Source organism: Heliconius melpomene, chromosome 18 (genome assembly GCF_056956725.1).
Source record: "Heliconius melpomene rosina isolate 202511_hmr_F chromosome 18, ASM5695672v1, whole genome shotgun sequence".
NCBI classification, from domain to species: domain Eukaryota; kingdom Metazoa; phylum Arthropoda; class Insecta; order Lepidoptera; family Nymphalidae; genus Heliconius; species Heliconius melpomene.
Genome location: NC_140406.1, coordinates 8,915,035 through 8,932,429, shown reverse-complemented (window position 1 = coordinate 8,932,429; position 17,395 = coordinate 8,915,035). Strand labels below are relative to the sequence as shown.

The 17,395-nt window shown below is 31.3% G+C and overlaps 1 protein-coding gene across 3 annotated transcripts in view; it reads left to right on the top strand.

Moving 5' to 3' along the window:
• The window catches only part of LOC146529443 (uncharacterized), a 102,308-nt gene that overhangs the window by 20,340 nt on the left and 64,573 nt on the right, over positions 1–17,395 (top strand). The gene's annotated exons all lie outside the window — the stretch shown is intronic.

Sequence of the window (17,395 nt, the reverse complement as noted above, 5' to 3'; positions counted from 1 at the left end):
TAAAAAAATATAGTTGAGTTAAGGAGTCAATGAATTGTCGATTTTAAAAAACGGTTAAAACCGGTTAAGTGTCATTCGGAACGTGCTCCGATTTTACAAGCACTCTGCATTTAAGATCATGAAGCTCACGGAAATAAACATTTTTTTTGTTTCTGTAATAGGTAATATTATTCTATTGAAACGTAAAAGTAAATTTTGTGTTCTTTTATTTAATAATCGACAATTAAGTATGTAAAAATAGTAGAGTTTTTCTATTTCAACACTTTCGAACAAACAAAAGTAATGGAAGGTTGGTACGATTGGATATCTATTACTATAGACAATTTAAAATTATTCTATAAAGAAAATTTAAATAAATAGAATGTGAAAGTAAAGTGCATCATTTAAATAATGGTTTACTTGAAAAGGAAATGAGTTTGTAAATAATGGCTCATTAAGTTCAGCCTTTCTTCGAGGAACCATTAGCACGATCCTTCAAGATGTTAGCGTATTTAATTTATCTCTTTGCGTTACTCAGATTATTTAAATTAACTATTCTGTATTAAGAGTTTCGATGAATGAAAACGTTTTTATGGGACTTTACACTTACACTTTATTATACACAGGTAGGTAGGTATTATACACAGCTGTTTTTTTTGACTATCCAACTAAAAAAATATTTTCCAATTCAAATCAGTAGTTCCTGAGATTAACGCGTTCAACTAACAAACTCTTCAGCTTTATAATATTGGTCTAATACATTCCCACTTATGAGATTTGTATCCACAGTTATGCACTTATATATCTCACAATGGAGTCTTTAATTATTTAGAGATCTTAATAAGATAATCATTAGAACCGCATATTAAATAAATAAATTTCATTACCTTTTGTGTTGAATGTGATTTTTTTCGCTTGGAAATATTTCATTAGCTCTCTGCATAGTACATATGTACTTAAAGTCTATATTCTTCCTGTAATAAGTAATAACACACGATATGTCAAAACAACCGTGATACAAATACACAATTTCGAATATCTCTCATCATCTCATATTGTATTCTGTAATTTTTCATCTTAAACTCTCATCATAAGAGCCGTATTATATTATAGTCGGCGGTCGTCATGCAGGTCCACTATAATAAATAACTGTCATTCATTTTGTCTGTTCCATCGTAAACTTTCTACGCGTCTGAAGCTTACACTTGTAAATGCTGGCGGTACGGCTCTTAGAGATGAGTTAGGCGTTTTACACACTGAATGCTTGGCAATAAAGCTATAACATTGTTTTCTAATAAGAAAACTCATTTAAATTACACAGTTATTTTTATTCTATTTATATATTACCTCTATTAAATTCATATAAATGAAATTTTTATTATAACTAAATTAAATTAATAGTGAAAGTATGAAAAGTAGTAGGCCATATTTTCAAATTTGGCGTTGATTAATGACAGGAGACGTCCGAACACTCGGCGAAATTAAACTCCTTTTTTGTGAAATCATGCAAGAAATATTATTATACGCATTAATTTAGATAATGATATGCAGTTAACGGTAATGTTGTCTCGTTGCAAGATTTTTTTATCTATGAAACTGATAAGGATGCAGATAACGTATATATGTAGATAGTCCGTGGAATGGTTGTTACTATGTATGTCTAAAGTCATACGCAACGATCGAAGGTTGCACTGAGAAGATTTTCTTCTATGAAATTTTATTGTAGAGATGGTTATCAGGAAAAATTTACTCTTTAAAATATTTTCAAAACTTTAATAATTATAAAAAGAATCGTTCAGGTATTGCAATGTTTGTGAATACATACAATTTAAAAAAAAGTAAGTTGGTAAAACTTTAAACACAACAAAACTAAATATATCACTATGTATTTTTTTTTATAGATATATTCTGTATATATACGCAGAGCTTACAGTTCATTATATTCACCCTATATAACAATAAATCTATTGTAAACACCTATATGTCATATAATACGAGTACAATTACAATTTTTAGTCTCTTCGAGTCGCAACAAACGTGGGAGTACGACATTGAGGTCGAATCCGTTCATCTTAAATACCTCGTTATAATCATCGAAAGGAAACATTGGATTGTGTTTTTATAATACTATTGTCTATTTGCATTCAATAGCCTAAGAATGGGTTCCGAGTGATTGTTTGGACGGTGCTTTGATATATAGTTTTCCATGTGTGCGATTGTGTCTATAAACGTTTATAAATATTAAATGAGTTTCTTATAACATGGCTATAGGTGGTCGTGAGTTGGATTCCCACTCGGAAAAACAAAAACTTTTCCTGGCTCCGGCAAGACTTAATGTGGCTTTGAGTTTCATCTCTCAAGATGCAATTTTGACAAGAGGCCGTCGTGGCATCACGCATGGCACAAACGTATGATTGTAAACACGACGGTTATGAGTTCGAATCCCACTCGGGGGAATGATATATATTTTTTTATTACATAGTTTGTTACAACTCTACCTAATAAAAGCGTGTTAAAAAATTCATAATTATTACTTAAATAAGTTATTTCAAATATATTTGCTCTAAGCAAATGGTTTTAAAGCCTTTCCGTACACATAACTGGAGACGGAGACGGATGCCAGTCAACAACTAAACAAACGAGCTCGGTAACGGCACTCATTACTTCAATGGCGATACACAGACAACATCTTGTTTAACTGCAACGCTATATATTAGATTTAGTTCTATGTATGTTAACTGAGATACCAGTGGGGGCGCAGGGGCACTAGCGTCAGCGTCAGGACGTTGTAATGCCAGGACCTGGATATTGGAACTCTTAAGAAGTTACTAGTTAATCATTCGAGTTTAGGCACATACAATTTGTTCAGAGTACATTCTATAGCACTTGTATCACTTGTGTGGAAATCAATTTCTTTAAGTTTTTTTAAACTGTATATTCTTCTGATAAATAAGTAAAACTTTAACGCGTTTAACTCTCTTAACGAAGCGCAGAGCGTTTTAGTCTTTCAGAGACATAGCCTATTGAATAAGTAGTTGAAAATTTGTTTAAATGAGAATTTTAAATTATTTGATTTAATATAGGACAAGGGCTATATTTTCTTTTAAAATTTTCTCTTGATATGATATCACCATAATTGTATTATATTATTTACACCACCCATCAGCCTTTTAAAGTCCACTACTGGACATAGGCCTCCCCCAATGCTCGCAACGCCGTCCGGTCCTGCGCCCTTGGAATCCAGTGGGTTCTCGCTGTCTTCTTATTTACACATTCTAATTAAAAATCAAGCTTCCACTATTAAATAATATCAAACGAGTCTCGAGAAAACAATTTAATAGCTGCTCTAGCTAAAACTACTTGGTCGCCATTGAAGACAACTTCGTGACGGACCACAAAAACTGATGGTTGGTGCGGCAAGATCATTGCACCTGGTTCTTTGTGTACCACAGGCCAATAGCTATCGCGTGTCATATTTGGTTCGGAGTTTTTGCTTTAGAAATCGCATATACGCAATAGTGTGTATTTCCTCTATATTAATTGCTAACTAGTTTTTGCTCTACTTAGTTCTGAATCTCGTTTAGTAGAGCACATTGGAATTGTATATTTTTGTTTTAGATTTCTATAGTCGACACCTTTGAGGCACAGTTGTGAGATTAATGGGTGAATGTTGTGGTGCCGAGTTCAAATACTATTAATTTTATAATATCAATGCTTGTATTTTTGGTTTTTTCCTTTTTTTTTATCAAATTCTGTATATATGTATGTTTAAATTATTTAAGTATTTATAATAACTTTTAAGTCGTATAATTTTGTTGCATCACTATTAAGCAAATTTGTCCTAACATAATACACCAAGAAATTATGTCAAAGTAAGAGTTTATGGGTTTTAGTAAGAGGAAGTACATTATAAAAATATGAACTAATTTATTTGTAATTTACTAACATTCGTGCAATGATTCTATTTATTTGATAACTTTGTTGGTATTTCCTATGAAAATATTAAAAATCATTAAAGAAAAAAATATAATAATATTTTTTTCTTTTACCTATTTATTTAAAAGAAAGATAACTTTAGAAATATAATGCATTTCGTTGATACTGTGTAAATGAGTAAAGTATAATTTTGCGCTAATTTAAAATATATTAGAAAGACATAATATATTTCATCACACATGTGTTGGAACTTCCATACATTTTCTAGTAATTGGCAACTAATGAGGGATGTGGAAAGTCAAGTTAAGCGTCGCAAACGACTTACAAACTGCAGACCTCAGACTTTAACAACGAATTTAATTAATATGAATAATTTCCATTTTTATATTGATATATTCGTACGAAAATAAATATAAATAAATATTTATTCGTAGTGCCTTTCTAAAAGTTCAGGTTAAGAGTTAGGGGTTCTTTTTGCATTTAAGCACTACATACTACTCACAAGATTACACAGTGTTTAAATACTCTTACATTTAATAATAAATAATTGAAATATATTATCAGTACTCTTCATAATTATCAGAAGTGTAGATATAATTGGTGTGAAGTACTATATAAGATGCTTATATTAATATGATAGACAATAGAAAGTACTAGATATTTAAAGTATCTTATAAGTAGGTACATGTCACACATGCTATATTTAATTTTTTTGAAGAACAAATGTTAACGAATAATTACGCTCTTCTAGGTCTATGATCTAAAAATAATTAATAGAATGATGGGGATTCCCCACATAGTTCTTTTACTCTTGAGACGGTTGTGCCGTAGTGGCTCAGTGGCACAGCGTCTATTTGTAAGCGCGATTGTAATGGGTTCGTCCCACTGGGGGCAACAATTATACTTAAGCTTAATTTAAATTCGCCACTAGACACTACGTTACACTAGGTTCCCACAGCACACTCTGCTATGCTGGAAGAAAGCGAGAAACATCTTTTTTTTTATTCATACAGTTACTTAAACAAAAAGAAAGACTATCTAACCAAGCTTCATCAACTTAGACACATTGCGAACAACTTGAAAGCATCGTTATATTTCAATTTTATGGCTGTCTTCATTATTGTTAATGTATATGACATTTATGTAATATCTATTAGCGAGAGAAATCAAGCAATTCATAACGATATTTTATATTTAAGATTAATTTAGAATTTGTATAACATGTACAATCAGCTTCACGCTGTATCCCGCACACAGCGGGTTGGACAGAGGGAAACTAGTGTTAAAACACTCCGTTCCCCACTTCCTGCCGAATTCTGGAGGCATTGCGTGTTGAGTGGCAGAACTCAACGCCACCAACGCCAACTCAAAATTACAAATAATTCTTATTGTTATTAAAAACAATTAGTTTTCTTTTTCTATTATATAACATTTCTCATTACATACTTATAAGGGTTTCAATTACCTTTTCCTAAAGTAAAAACTTACATCAATATTACACAATTTTAAAGCAATTACATTCCAAACTGTTCGATATCATTATTATAGCTAATTACATAGAAAAATAGGAAACGAAGGAAGCAAACGTAACATGCACCTAACAACTGTCCACGGTAGGGTACCAACGGTGGTACCAACAGGTGAAAGGTTTAGCGGAACTAATATTGATTTCTGTGGTCGTGCAGCTAATGGGTGGGTGACTAATGACAGGTAGTCCCATGTTGATTCATTTATGCACTTTGCTATTGTGTAGTACGCCGTACTTACATCACGGTCGTTGTGGTGCTGAAGTCATCGTATGAGTATTTTACAACGGACAGACGCAACCGTTGTACTAATTTGTCTCAATTCAAGAAGCAAGATAGTACTTGTTTAAATTGGGCTGAAAATTTTTGAATGTAACGAATTTATGCCTGTTTTTAGGCAATTGAGTGGTACTGTTTGGTTAAAAATTAAGCTTTATAATAATTATTGTTATAGCTATGAAATATATCTTAAGATTGTGGGTATCGTGTGCATTTTCCTCGATCTAGAGTCCTTTTGGTATCCTGTAAATAACTCATAATCTGCCAAAGGCATATACATGTAGTTAAAACATACTCATTTTAACACGTAGGGACATAAATTTTATTTATATGCATTTATTTTTTATATTTTAATATATAAGCAGGTGTAATTCTAATATTTAGCTAGATTATTTGAAAACCTTCCACTTATTAACAAGTTTTGCTCGATTAGGTGCTAACTTATTGATTAATGACTTGCAATTTCATAATTTTATTAGCACAGAGTTTAGCGCCAAACCAGCTCGGTGAGTTGCTTATGTAATACTTTTTTTTTATTTTAATCCACGAAATTACAATTTCTTGGATAACATCGAAAACTAGATTTCTTGAAACAATTCGCGTGCTGCAAGTAATTAATAAAATTTGTGTGAATTTTAAAAGGACGAATGTATAACGTTTGGTAATAGTTTCTTTTTTGTTTGGGCAAAAAGTTTTTGTGACCTAAAAGAGTCTATTCGACCGTTTCTAGCATTACGCAGTGAAGAACGCGTATAAAAGGAACGAGAAATTGAGATATTATTTACTATTTAGAATTTATTATTTACTAATTAGTATTAGAAAATCTTATTAGTTGTGCCTTAACTAACCTTAATATTTTGATAACCAATATATTTAATAAAGTCCACAAAGAAACTAAAAAAAATTACTTTAAGTATATTTTACAATTTAATTTATGTTTCAAATTTATTTTTAATAATTAAGTTTTATATATTTTAATTTTTGTATTATCTTACATTAAGTAACTATAGCTTTCGATAGTAATTCATAGAAAAAATGACGTAAAGGCTATCGCAATGAATCATATCTGAATCAAAACATTTTATAGAAAGCAATTAATATAACTTTCTTTTTTTATATAAGATCTAATATCTATAGACAACACAAACCAATTGCGATCTTAATTTTGGAGTATATGGCCAAATAATTTACTTGTATTTAATATAATAAATATTAAAATTCATTCATTTTCTGCTTTTATGTAGAGTAAGAGAAAAGAATTCATTGTAGAATTTTAGAATCATTTATTTATTAGTAAGTAAATATAACATGAAAATTTTACCTCGAATATAGATCGAACCTACAACCATCGCGAGCTGTCCAATATAAACAGAATAATAGTAGCATGAAGTTGACTATTGTTTAATTAATATTATTGTGAGTTTTGGTTCATTTTTTATTTCTTGTACATATTTTTTAATCTATCTTTCTAAAGACAAAACTACATATGTAAGCGAGAACCAAGGTCGTTTAATTTTTGCAATTATTAGCAATTAAATAGTTTACTTACAACGCAACGGCTTACTTATGAATTGTGATGATGGCACGTACGAAATCGTATTAAAAGGTTTTATTTAAATTTTACTTCTCTATTATAGTTTTTTTTTTAATGCATATAACATAAAGATAAGCATTAAATTCAATTAACTTGTGTAGATGCTTCTATGCGTGCCAGTTGAATATGGCAGATGTTTTTATTATATCTTTCAGTAAAGGAGTAGCTTACAATTTAGTTTGATACTTCTTTTATAATATTGTTATTTTCACATGGCCTATAAACCTACCTAAATAAAAATAAAGTATATTATTCTGAGAAAACGGTGCACGCAAAAGGATTTTAATTAAGATTACAATAACGTGCTCTTCGTAGGTTATGTTTTTGTTATTTTGCACCGAGTTGCCCTCCCTTCGATTCATGCCAATAATAATAAACTTTTTGGATTCGTACATTAGAACAGGTTATTTTTGAACTTTTATAGCTTTTTGCCTTATTTCTTTATTTATTTCTTAAGATAAAAAAACATTAATATCAGACATCAGCAACCAGTTTGTGAGATTAAAACCACTTATTAGGGAGAGAAGACTCTTCTAAAAGAAAGTTTAAAATAAGCCTGCTTAATAACTGAAGAAATATAAAATATTTTTTACGTCTGGTTATATTTAAATTGACAACTTAAAATTTACAAATATATTTTTTATCTGTTATAAATAGTCTGTGGTCTTATAGGAATGACAATTACAAGTTTTTGCCCCAGCTGATTTAGCTCGGCTAGGGCAATGAACTTGTATTTCATAACCTGACCACCGCCACCGGACCGGTCAGATGATGCGAATGATGAGAGATGAGACGGTGCCGAATGATGGACGCTGACAAATATTGGAAGAAAGGTTGGTTATGTAATTCAAGAGATAAATTAGTAATAATGTGGTATCATTAAAAATATAATTAACTTTAATAATATGATTTTATGTGCTTATTAGAGTAGCAGTGTCAATTTAATAAGAAACTTCCCAATTACATCGCAATTTTTTACGGACCGTTAACAGCTGCATTTGTACTAATTAAATTAAACTTTTGCCTGCCTCCTAAGCTCTGGATGTAAGGTATAATTTGTTTTTAAATTTTTATTTGGATGTAGATATGATTTACATTAGACAGATGTGCTTCAAAAAGTAAATAAAATAAATAAATAAAATAATAAATATTTTAATTATAATATCTATTTTGTTCCTCATCTAAAAGAATGTAACAATTAATCATCATCAATTATAGCATTTTAGTTATTTAATAAAAGGAGGTGAATATAACAAGTATTAAATTAAAAAGTACATATTCTGAATAAATTTTATAATATATAGCCAGTTAGATATAAATAAGAACCGAATCAGCTTGAGTTATTAACACAATAAAAAGGAAATTGACCGTGTAGAATGAATTTGAGCCAAGGTAACTTCAGTTTTTGCTGTTACATTTATATAAATAAGTTAGATTTGTATTGGAATTCTAAATATTTTTTTAATGTTAATGTTAATCTTTATTAACTTGTATACAATAATGTTGCAAATTTACTTTGAAGATATTTTTCAACCAAATTAGGTTTGCATGTTTAAATTTCTACAATCCGTGAACAATCACTTTCTTCCACCTGCTTTATCTCATAAATCACTTGCCATTTAATTACCTGATAATTAATGAACTATCCCACGAAAACAATTAAGTTTTCATTTTCGAACCTCTTCTTTCGTTAACGGAACAAAACAATATGGCGGCAAAAAATAATAAAGTTTATTTTATCTGCGCTTTCTCTTTAAATAAAAAAACAAATCGTTAACTAGTTTTAACAACATTTTTTTGTTGTCTTTTTAATTTACTTTAATGTATTAAGTAATTCTTTGGTTTAAGTGTTTCCGTTAAAAAGTACTATAAAATTTAAGCATATTTTATATATATTTTTTGTAATTCTCGTCGCGTCTATTATTATATATTTTTCACTTGTAATCTCAAGTTACCATAGCTTATGCAACCATGACATGTGGTCCAAATAATAGTTCTCATTTGAATACAATGAGTGTAACGCGTTGGATATGTCAGATTAGCTCGCAACTTGTTAGTACCTATGGCTTTATTTCAAGTTTCATCACGTCATAGGTTAAAGTTGCTAAGTTCAAGACATGTGTGCTTTATAAGTTTTTTTTATTTAGTTTCACGAGAGCGAGTACAGGGTTAAATACTCTGTACCCCAATTGCCGTTTAATTTTACTGATATTACCTGTTGAGTGGCGGAACTGAACGCCGTGTTTGTCTCAGTTAGCTAATGAAAGTACTTAATTCCCCCAAGGGAACAAATTCATAATCGTTTGCATTTATGGTCAGTGAGCGATGATGCACCACACACTTTATTTAAAGTTGTATGAGGATAGTAATGAAAAAAAATATATATTTCGGCGCAAAGGTTTTGTATAGTAAAGTATATTTAAAATGAATTAAGTAATTAATTCTTGAGGTAAAAGTCTCTTATAAACAAGTATTTTTATATAATCAAGTTTTACCAAATTCCTTTTTTATTTTTTTTATCTTTATCAAGAAAGTTAAGTACAACGAACGAATAAATTAGTAAATAAAATATCTGTATTTTATCTATACTTTCCCATATTATACGTTGGTTGAGTAAAGATATAAATAAGCTTTTGTAATATTTTAAACTCCCAAATCTTACCTTCAATTTTTGCACAAAAAACAAACAAATGAGTTTAACTTCTAAGCAAAATACTAATATGAGGCATATTCAAATCAAATTGTTCATTAATTCGGGTTCCCATGTAGGCGTGCCTTAATGCACTCATGATTATTGGTCTCATGCAGATGCATGCAATAGATATAGATATAGCAAACTGGTTTCTGATCAACCATTATGTCTTGGGAACTCTTTACTTGAATCATTTATGTTATGCAAATGTGCTTCAAGCTATACGACAGTGTTTTAATTTCCTTCCAGTTAGTATTTAATAGGTCTAGTTTATATATTTCTTATTTTTGTTTGTTGTATCTATCATATAGCTGGGTTGACACAGGGAACCTTATGTTAAGAGTCTACATTCTTCATTTTGCGCCCAATTTTCAAGATTTTGTGTGTTGGGCGGCAGAACTCAACGCCGCGCTAATGAAAATAATTGCTTCCTCTGAGTATGAATTCTAACTCACAACCGTCGCGCTATATAGTCAGATTCCATAGTAAATCAAATATTTTTATTTAAATTCAAATCACGATTTACCATATTCTTATGGCTGATTTTAAGTGAGGATAGTAGAAGGAGTATCAATTAAGGAAACTTGGACAATAAACGGATGTGTATCCTCTACTACTGTGTCTCTATCAGCTTGTAATGACAACGGAATAACAAATTGTATGCATATTTAATATTTGTACATATGTGTATTGTTTTATTATCTAGGTGTATATATATATATATATAGTGGCGAGGCCTTCGTGGCGCAAGCGTGCGGAAAGGAACGCGACGGGTTGTGGTTTCTATTCCCACACGAGATTTTCATTTCCTCGCTCTGGTGTAGACTTGAGTTCCGCTATTCAATACATGTTGCCTCCAGAATTCGGCGGAAAGTTGGGAGCGGAGAGTCTTTACGGTAGGCTTCCTCTGCCTTTTTACATGCGGGTTTATGTAGCCCGAAGCAAAAAAATATCTATATATAAAATAAATGGTGTATTTGAATTTTAGAAAATTTAAATGCAAACATATATTGATTTTAATTTATTTTATGACAATTTTAGACTAAAAGGTTACTCGATTCAGACAGTGGCTAGATTCCGGCTTAAAAGAACGGTTACAAAAGTTGAATTGCAAAGCACGATGACGATACGTTATTACGAATTTTTACAGTTTTTTTATAAAGTGACCTAGAAACTTTCAGAAACGAGAACACTTTGAAGTTTTCATATGTTATTCGGCAGTATATATGTAAGCAGTTTTTTAAATGTATGACACGTATTTAAATTAATAAAAGAACGTTTACTATTATATTTTTTTGATAAACTTACATGGGTTTGGCTGCAAATGATGATTGTGAGGATGTGACGATGGTTGTGAGTTCGATCCCCATTCTAGGCAATGCTTATATTTATATTATTTTCGTGTCAGTGTCAGTTGGAGGTCAGTCGTAGCAGAGGGACACAAGAGTGTGACTGTAAATGCGGTAGACTATGGGTTCAATTTCGAGAAATCGAGGAAATGCAATATTTAATGTTTTCATTTCTTCACTCTGGTATAGAAACAAAAAGGGACGGTGAATTCCGCCACTCAACACGTAATGCCTTCAGAATTCGGCGGAAAGTGGGGAGCAGAGTGTCTTAACACTAGCCTTCTACTTGCGGGATACAGCGTGAAGCTGAAAGAGAAATATTTTCATGTCCGTGCCAATTACAATGTTTCAAAAATTGACTGGAAAATAAGAAATGGAATCTTATAACGTTAGGTTCCCTCTAACCTATGCGATTAGATTTTGCCAATTGACGTTTTAATTTGCTTTAATTGTTTTCCCCATTAAAGTGCAATATATGCGCGTTACAATAGGAATAAGTTAAATATAATGTGAAACTGTATAATAAAATAAGCTCAGCCTTATTAGCCAGACATCGTGACTACATTCCGCGGATTGTTCTACTATTCGGTGAAAGTTGGTATTGAGTGAACGATCGGAAATATTATCTGTACGTGTTTGATTGCTTTATCGCCGCCATCTTTGTCTTTTGGAAAAATATTGTGCGAATTTGTGTAAAAATATTAAAATTATTATTAAGTCATTGGTAACACACATATTAAAATACTAGTGGACCCGAACTCGGCTACGCCCGCTTGAACTATACGAATATTTGTTAAATATATTTATGAAATTATTTTCAGTTATCAATAGAGAGATGTGTTAAGCAAGCTCTTTTTGGGTGACATTTTCTAACAACAAACTTTGCAAATCGTTGCTTAGCAACGGTCGCTTAGCGACGGTTGTTATTAACATGGCAGAATAAATTGCATGTCAAATTAATAAGTATTTTAATATAATGATATATATCGATAATATTACAAATATGAGAAAAAAAGTATCTTATGTTCATCCCGAGACCCTCAAGTATCTCTATATGAGTATTTTATCAAAATTAAATTAGCGGTTTGGGCTTGATTGCGTAAAACATAGACAGACAGACAGAGTCACTTTCGAATTTATAATATAGGTATGGGTACCATAAAATATTACAGTAATAGAATAAAACTAGACCATTACGAAAGAAAATCCTATCTTATTGCTTAAATATTAAATAACATTTCAATTTCAATAGAATTTATTTATTATGAGAAATGAAATATGTAATGAGACCATCTCATCTTCTAACAGTCGTATAAACTTCTAAGGTTAATGACATATTATATTCATCTCGGCTCCCACGTGCCCGTACCGCTAATTACTCAGTACTTATTCCATAATAATTACCTGTAACTGGTTCTTGCGAAAAAATGTTCAATTGTTTTCTTTATAATTTAGTAACTGTAAAATTATTAGAGAAGTGGACTTTGTTGTGGCGTAGTTGAGACAGGTCTAATTAGATTATATATAAGTTAAAATTTTACTTTGATAATAATAAAGGTATTGCCTTAATTAGACAGGCAGTCACAAGTTAGTTAGAGATGGTCAATCATTCTTCGAGAACATAGTACCGATAATACAAGAGGAAGATTACGTAAAAAGCATGAGAACTCCCGTGGGATATTTAGGAAGAGGTTGATGAGAATGAGCAAGGCGAAAGAGGTATGCAGAGAACAGTAGCGTTTGGCATATAATAATCTTGATTATTTATTGTTAATTACGCTATTTCAGGCATATTTATCTTTAAGTTTGTAAAATATATAGATAGAGTTAAGATAGAGGAACTCTATTAGGTAAAACAGAATTGTGTTTAAACACGATAACTACAGAACTGAAACTAAGTATACAAAAATATTTTGTGCTAATAATTTGCTATAACGTTTCTAACTAGAAACCGTCAAGTATTTTTTAAGAACTATCTCGATCGGATTCTGTCTGGCTGGTTATCTAAGAAACAGACCGAGACAATGATATGTATACGTAGCATATAACTGTTAACTTTTTACTCAACGAGCAAGCGCATCTTCTAGAAAAACAAAATCAATTTTAACTCATCAAGTTTTTTTCCTATTTTCCATCTATAAAAAAGAACTTATTAGAAAATTTAAAATAACCAAATTCACTTTTATTATAGACCATTCATTAAATTTCTAACGGCGCTTATCTTCTAGTCGGTACAGAATAATACTATCGTAACGAATCGTTATATTACTTTCCTTTACGGCGTTTGGTTAAAGTTCATTCACCAGTAATCACAAGCACCAAGTGTTGTGAAGAATCCGGCGGAACTAAATAGGTTCCGCAGATGCGTGTGTCAAATCATACGTGCCACATTAATGCTTGATGCCGTTACGCGCGTGCCGTAGTTATACCATTAGCTTAGCAGTAGCTATACCATTGATTTACTATTACGACAGTGATAATAGGTTTCATTATTACGAAAAACTATTCTATAATGTTATTTTACTATTTTATAATATTAAACTGTTTCGTGAACTTTATTAGGACTATTTACTGTTCGTATAATAAAAGAATAGTAAATGAGAAAATGAAATTAAAATATCTCATTAAAAAAAAATTAGTAGCGGGAACCTATTGTTAAGACACTTCATTCCCCACTTTCTGCTGAATTCTGGAGGCTTTGCGTGTTGAGTGGTAGAACTCAACGCCGCGCTTTGCCTCCACACCAGAGCGAAGAAATGGAAATATAAACGTAAATAAATATTTCACTTCTTCGAGTGGGGATCGAACCCACAACCGTCACGTTACAGTCACACCTTCATCTTAAAAATTTCTCATGATTCATAAATAAATTTACAATAAATTAAATACTATATACCTTTCAAAGCCTATGTGAAAAAGAATGGGAGAAAAAGATAGGGGAGATCCTAAAAGATGAGGATGAAAACAGAATGTGCTGGTACACCCAGAAATTTGTATTCGACATAGTTTGTTAAATGAACACAATCTTCCAAATAGAAATCCACAGCCATCACTAGCTGCTAGTCAAACCTCAGATACAGATATTAGCGTTTCCTGTGCAAATATAAGTAATCATATGAACCTGTCACTCTAATGGGCGGTTCCGTTACACAAGTGCTGGTTTTTGCTGTTACATCTAAAGAGACGAGGTCTCTAATAACGCGTGGACTGCAAAGTATGTAATTGTATATAATAAGTGTGTTTTTTATAATTTGTATAGATAACTTAATTATCTGTTTTCTTTTTGGAAATAGCTTCCGTCTTTTTTCAGCAGTAGTCGCTTACATTAGAGAAAAGAAGGCCAAACCAAAGATATTAACAATTCTTATTTCTCCAATTGAAAGGAAAATAAAAAGTAGTAGGTATAAACAAAATATATGAGTAAGTAGATAAGTGCCACAAATGTATGTAAAAAATGTGCATTCTAACATAATAATACAAACGTGTTTTATTTCCCTGCCCTGTACCTACTCGCTAGACAAAGCTAGGCCATGAGATCAGACTACCTTGACACTAAGTTCTCTCCGCTTCTGCTTCGCTGAAAAAAGAACGATATTCAATTTTGAAATGTATCATTAATATTACATTTAAAGCATATTTGTTGTGCTTCATACTATTTTTAAAACCATATACTCTTAGAATCTTTTAACATTTGTAGACTTTTTTGTAGTAATAAAACAGTTTCCTTATAAAGCTGTAGGTACTTGGTTAGCCGTATTTAGATTTCAGACAAAAGTTAAGCAATCAACGTCCAAGATCTCAACATTTTTGTATAATGCTCGCGGCTTAGCCTTGTGGTTGTGAGAGAAAAACGTTAACGTGGAGTTTTATTTGAGACTTATAAGGGTTCTGTTTAATGTAATAGAGATTATATATTATTATAATTTTATAATATTTATATATTTGCTTATGAAAGGCAACTAACGAGAAAAGTTAATTGAGAATTTTTCGAAATGGAAAATTTTGCCATGACATAATTAATTGATTGAGTAGATATTTCGCTTAAAAGGACCCGCTACGTAAAACTATTTATTAATTGCGTATGCGTATCTTTAAATCAACGCAAATTCTAAATGGTAATAATTTTTTTTCCTGTCATTTACGTACTTCTAGAAAAGTAAACAAAGCCAAGTTAATAACAAACGTACAGCTTCAGGTCACACGATAGTTTTATATCAACACAAAGGAACCCCATTCCTCTGAATAGCGGTCTAGATAAATAGAGCACAGAGAACAATGATGCATCGACAGTTTTTTAACTGGCCGACTTGTTAACTGGAATTCTTGTGGGAAAATCGTGAAATAATATCAACAGTTAAAACTGAAGATAGCAATTATGAACTGTTATGCAGTTCAGTTTTCGTCTTATTATAATATCGTAATAGATTTAATTGGATCTCTTATTGATGGTTGCGTTGGACAGGCTTATTCATATTTAATGGTCGCGGTAGCCTTTTTTTATTCCATGATAATGGAATCTAGATGCTAATATAAGGAATTATCTTTTATATTATTACAATTAAAAAATATAGTTAAAAATATTACCTACGTGTATACGCATTGTATATGTCATATGTGTATATTAACATTTTAAATTTAATAACTAAGGTTTCTGAAAATACGTTATCATAATAAACCTGTTGTGCTTTAAATAAACTGAGGGTTATTAGAGGTTGTGCGAGACCTCGAGTTCTGCACTTTAAGTAGCATCTTCAAAATTACTTTAAAATATTTATTTTAAGTATTTAAGGAAAATTCTATATTTTGAATGTAAAAGTTATTTGTGCATTATACATTTAAAAAAAATGGTACAGTTATAAAATTACACAATATGCATCTATAATTATTTGTAATGTAACATACTTTGAGAAATTAGTTGTTCAAATTTGCAATATTATTATGAATAGGCGGTAGAAGTGCATTCGACCGTGGGTTTTGGTTAATTGAAACGTTTACTTGCGGTTTTCGTATAGCTTTCCATTCGATGAGTGCTTATTTACTAATAGGTAACAAAGTGTAAACGCGACGGTAGTGGGTTCGATTCGATTGAAATAAACTGAATAGTTGAATGATGAAAATTCATAAGGCCATCGTGGCGCAGAGACACATCTCGGGTTCTAGTAACGAGGTAAATCGCGGGGTTGAATTTTGCGACTCAACACGGAATGTTCGAGAAATCGGCCGAAAGTGGGGAACGGAAATGTCTTAATAGAAAAAGAATGTATGTAAGACTAGGTTCCCAAGATCCTTCTCCCAATCTGCCTATGTGCGAGATGGTGTGAAGCTAATAAAAAAAACTATTTTCATGACAAACGCTACGTTAAGTCCCGCTACTCAACACGCAATATCTCGGATTCGTGTAGAAAGTGAAGTTTAGTCTTAACACTAGATTTTCTCTGTCTATCATGCGGGAAAGAGCGTGAAGATGCTTTGCTTATTTTTCTTCACATATTTTTATAATATATCATTTAATAAGTGTACTATTGTCATAAAAATAGTTTATTTTCTAAGTCGGATATGCGAGTAGTTTTATTAATATAGTGTTAGCATATTCGTGTAAAAGTGGGTAGATTTAGAGAAAAAGACAATAAAAGCAGTGGAATTGTGTCAAACGGGAACAGTTGCTTGTAGGCGGAAGCCCTGATTGGAAGGTATCTAGTGTGTAGTGTTGTTATTGAGTGATACATGTCACTTATTGTAATTACGTGGAACCTCTATCCCAGTACGTTGGAAACTTATAGACGGTATTTATAGGTATTTTTATCGTGTTTTCTTAAAAACGCTACCGCTTCCGATTTCTAACAATAGTATATGTACAACTTAATAGTAATTGTTACAATGATCATAGTGCGGTGCGTTGTAGGCGCGGTATCCAGGATGCTGCACCCTACGCGCCATTGTTCGTTTTGCTTTATTACATCTCTACATTTCGTAATGGGTAGGTGTAGCTAGATCAAAAAATTGAAACTTAAATAATATTAAAAAAAGATAAAGAAGCCTT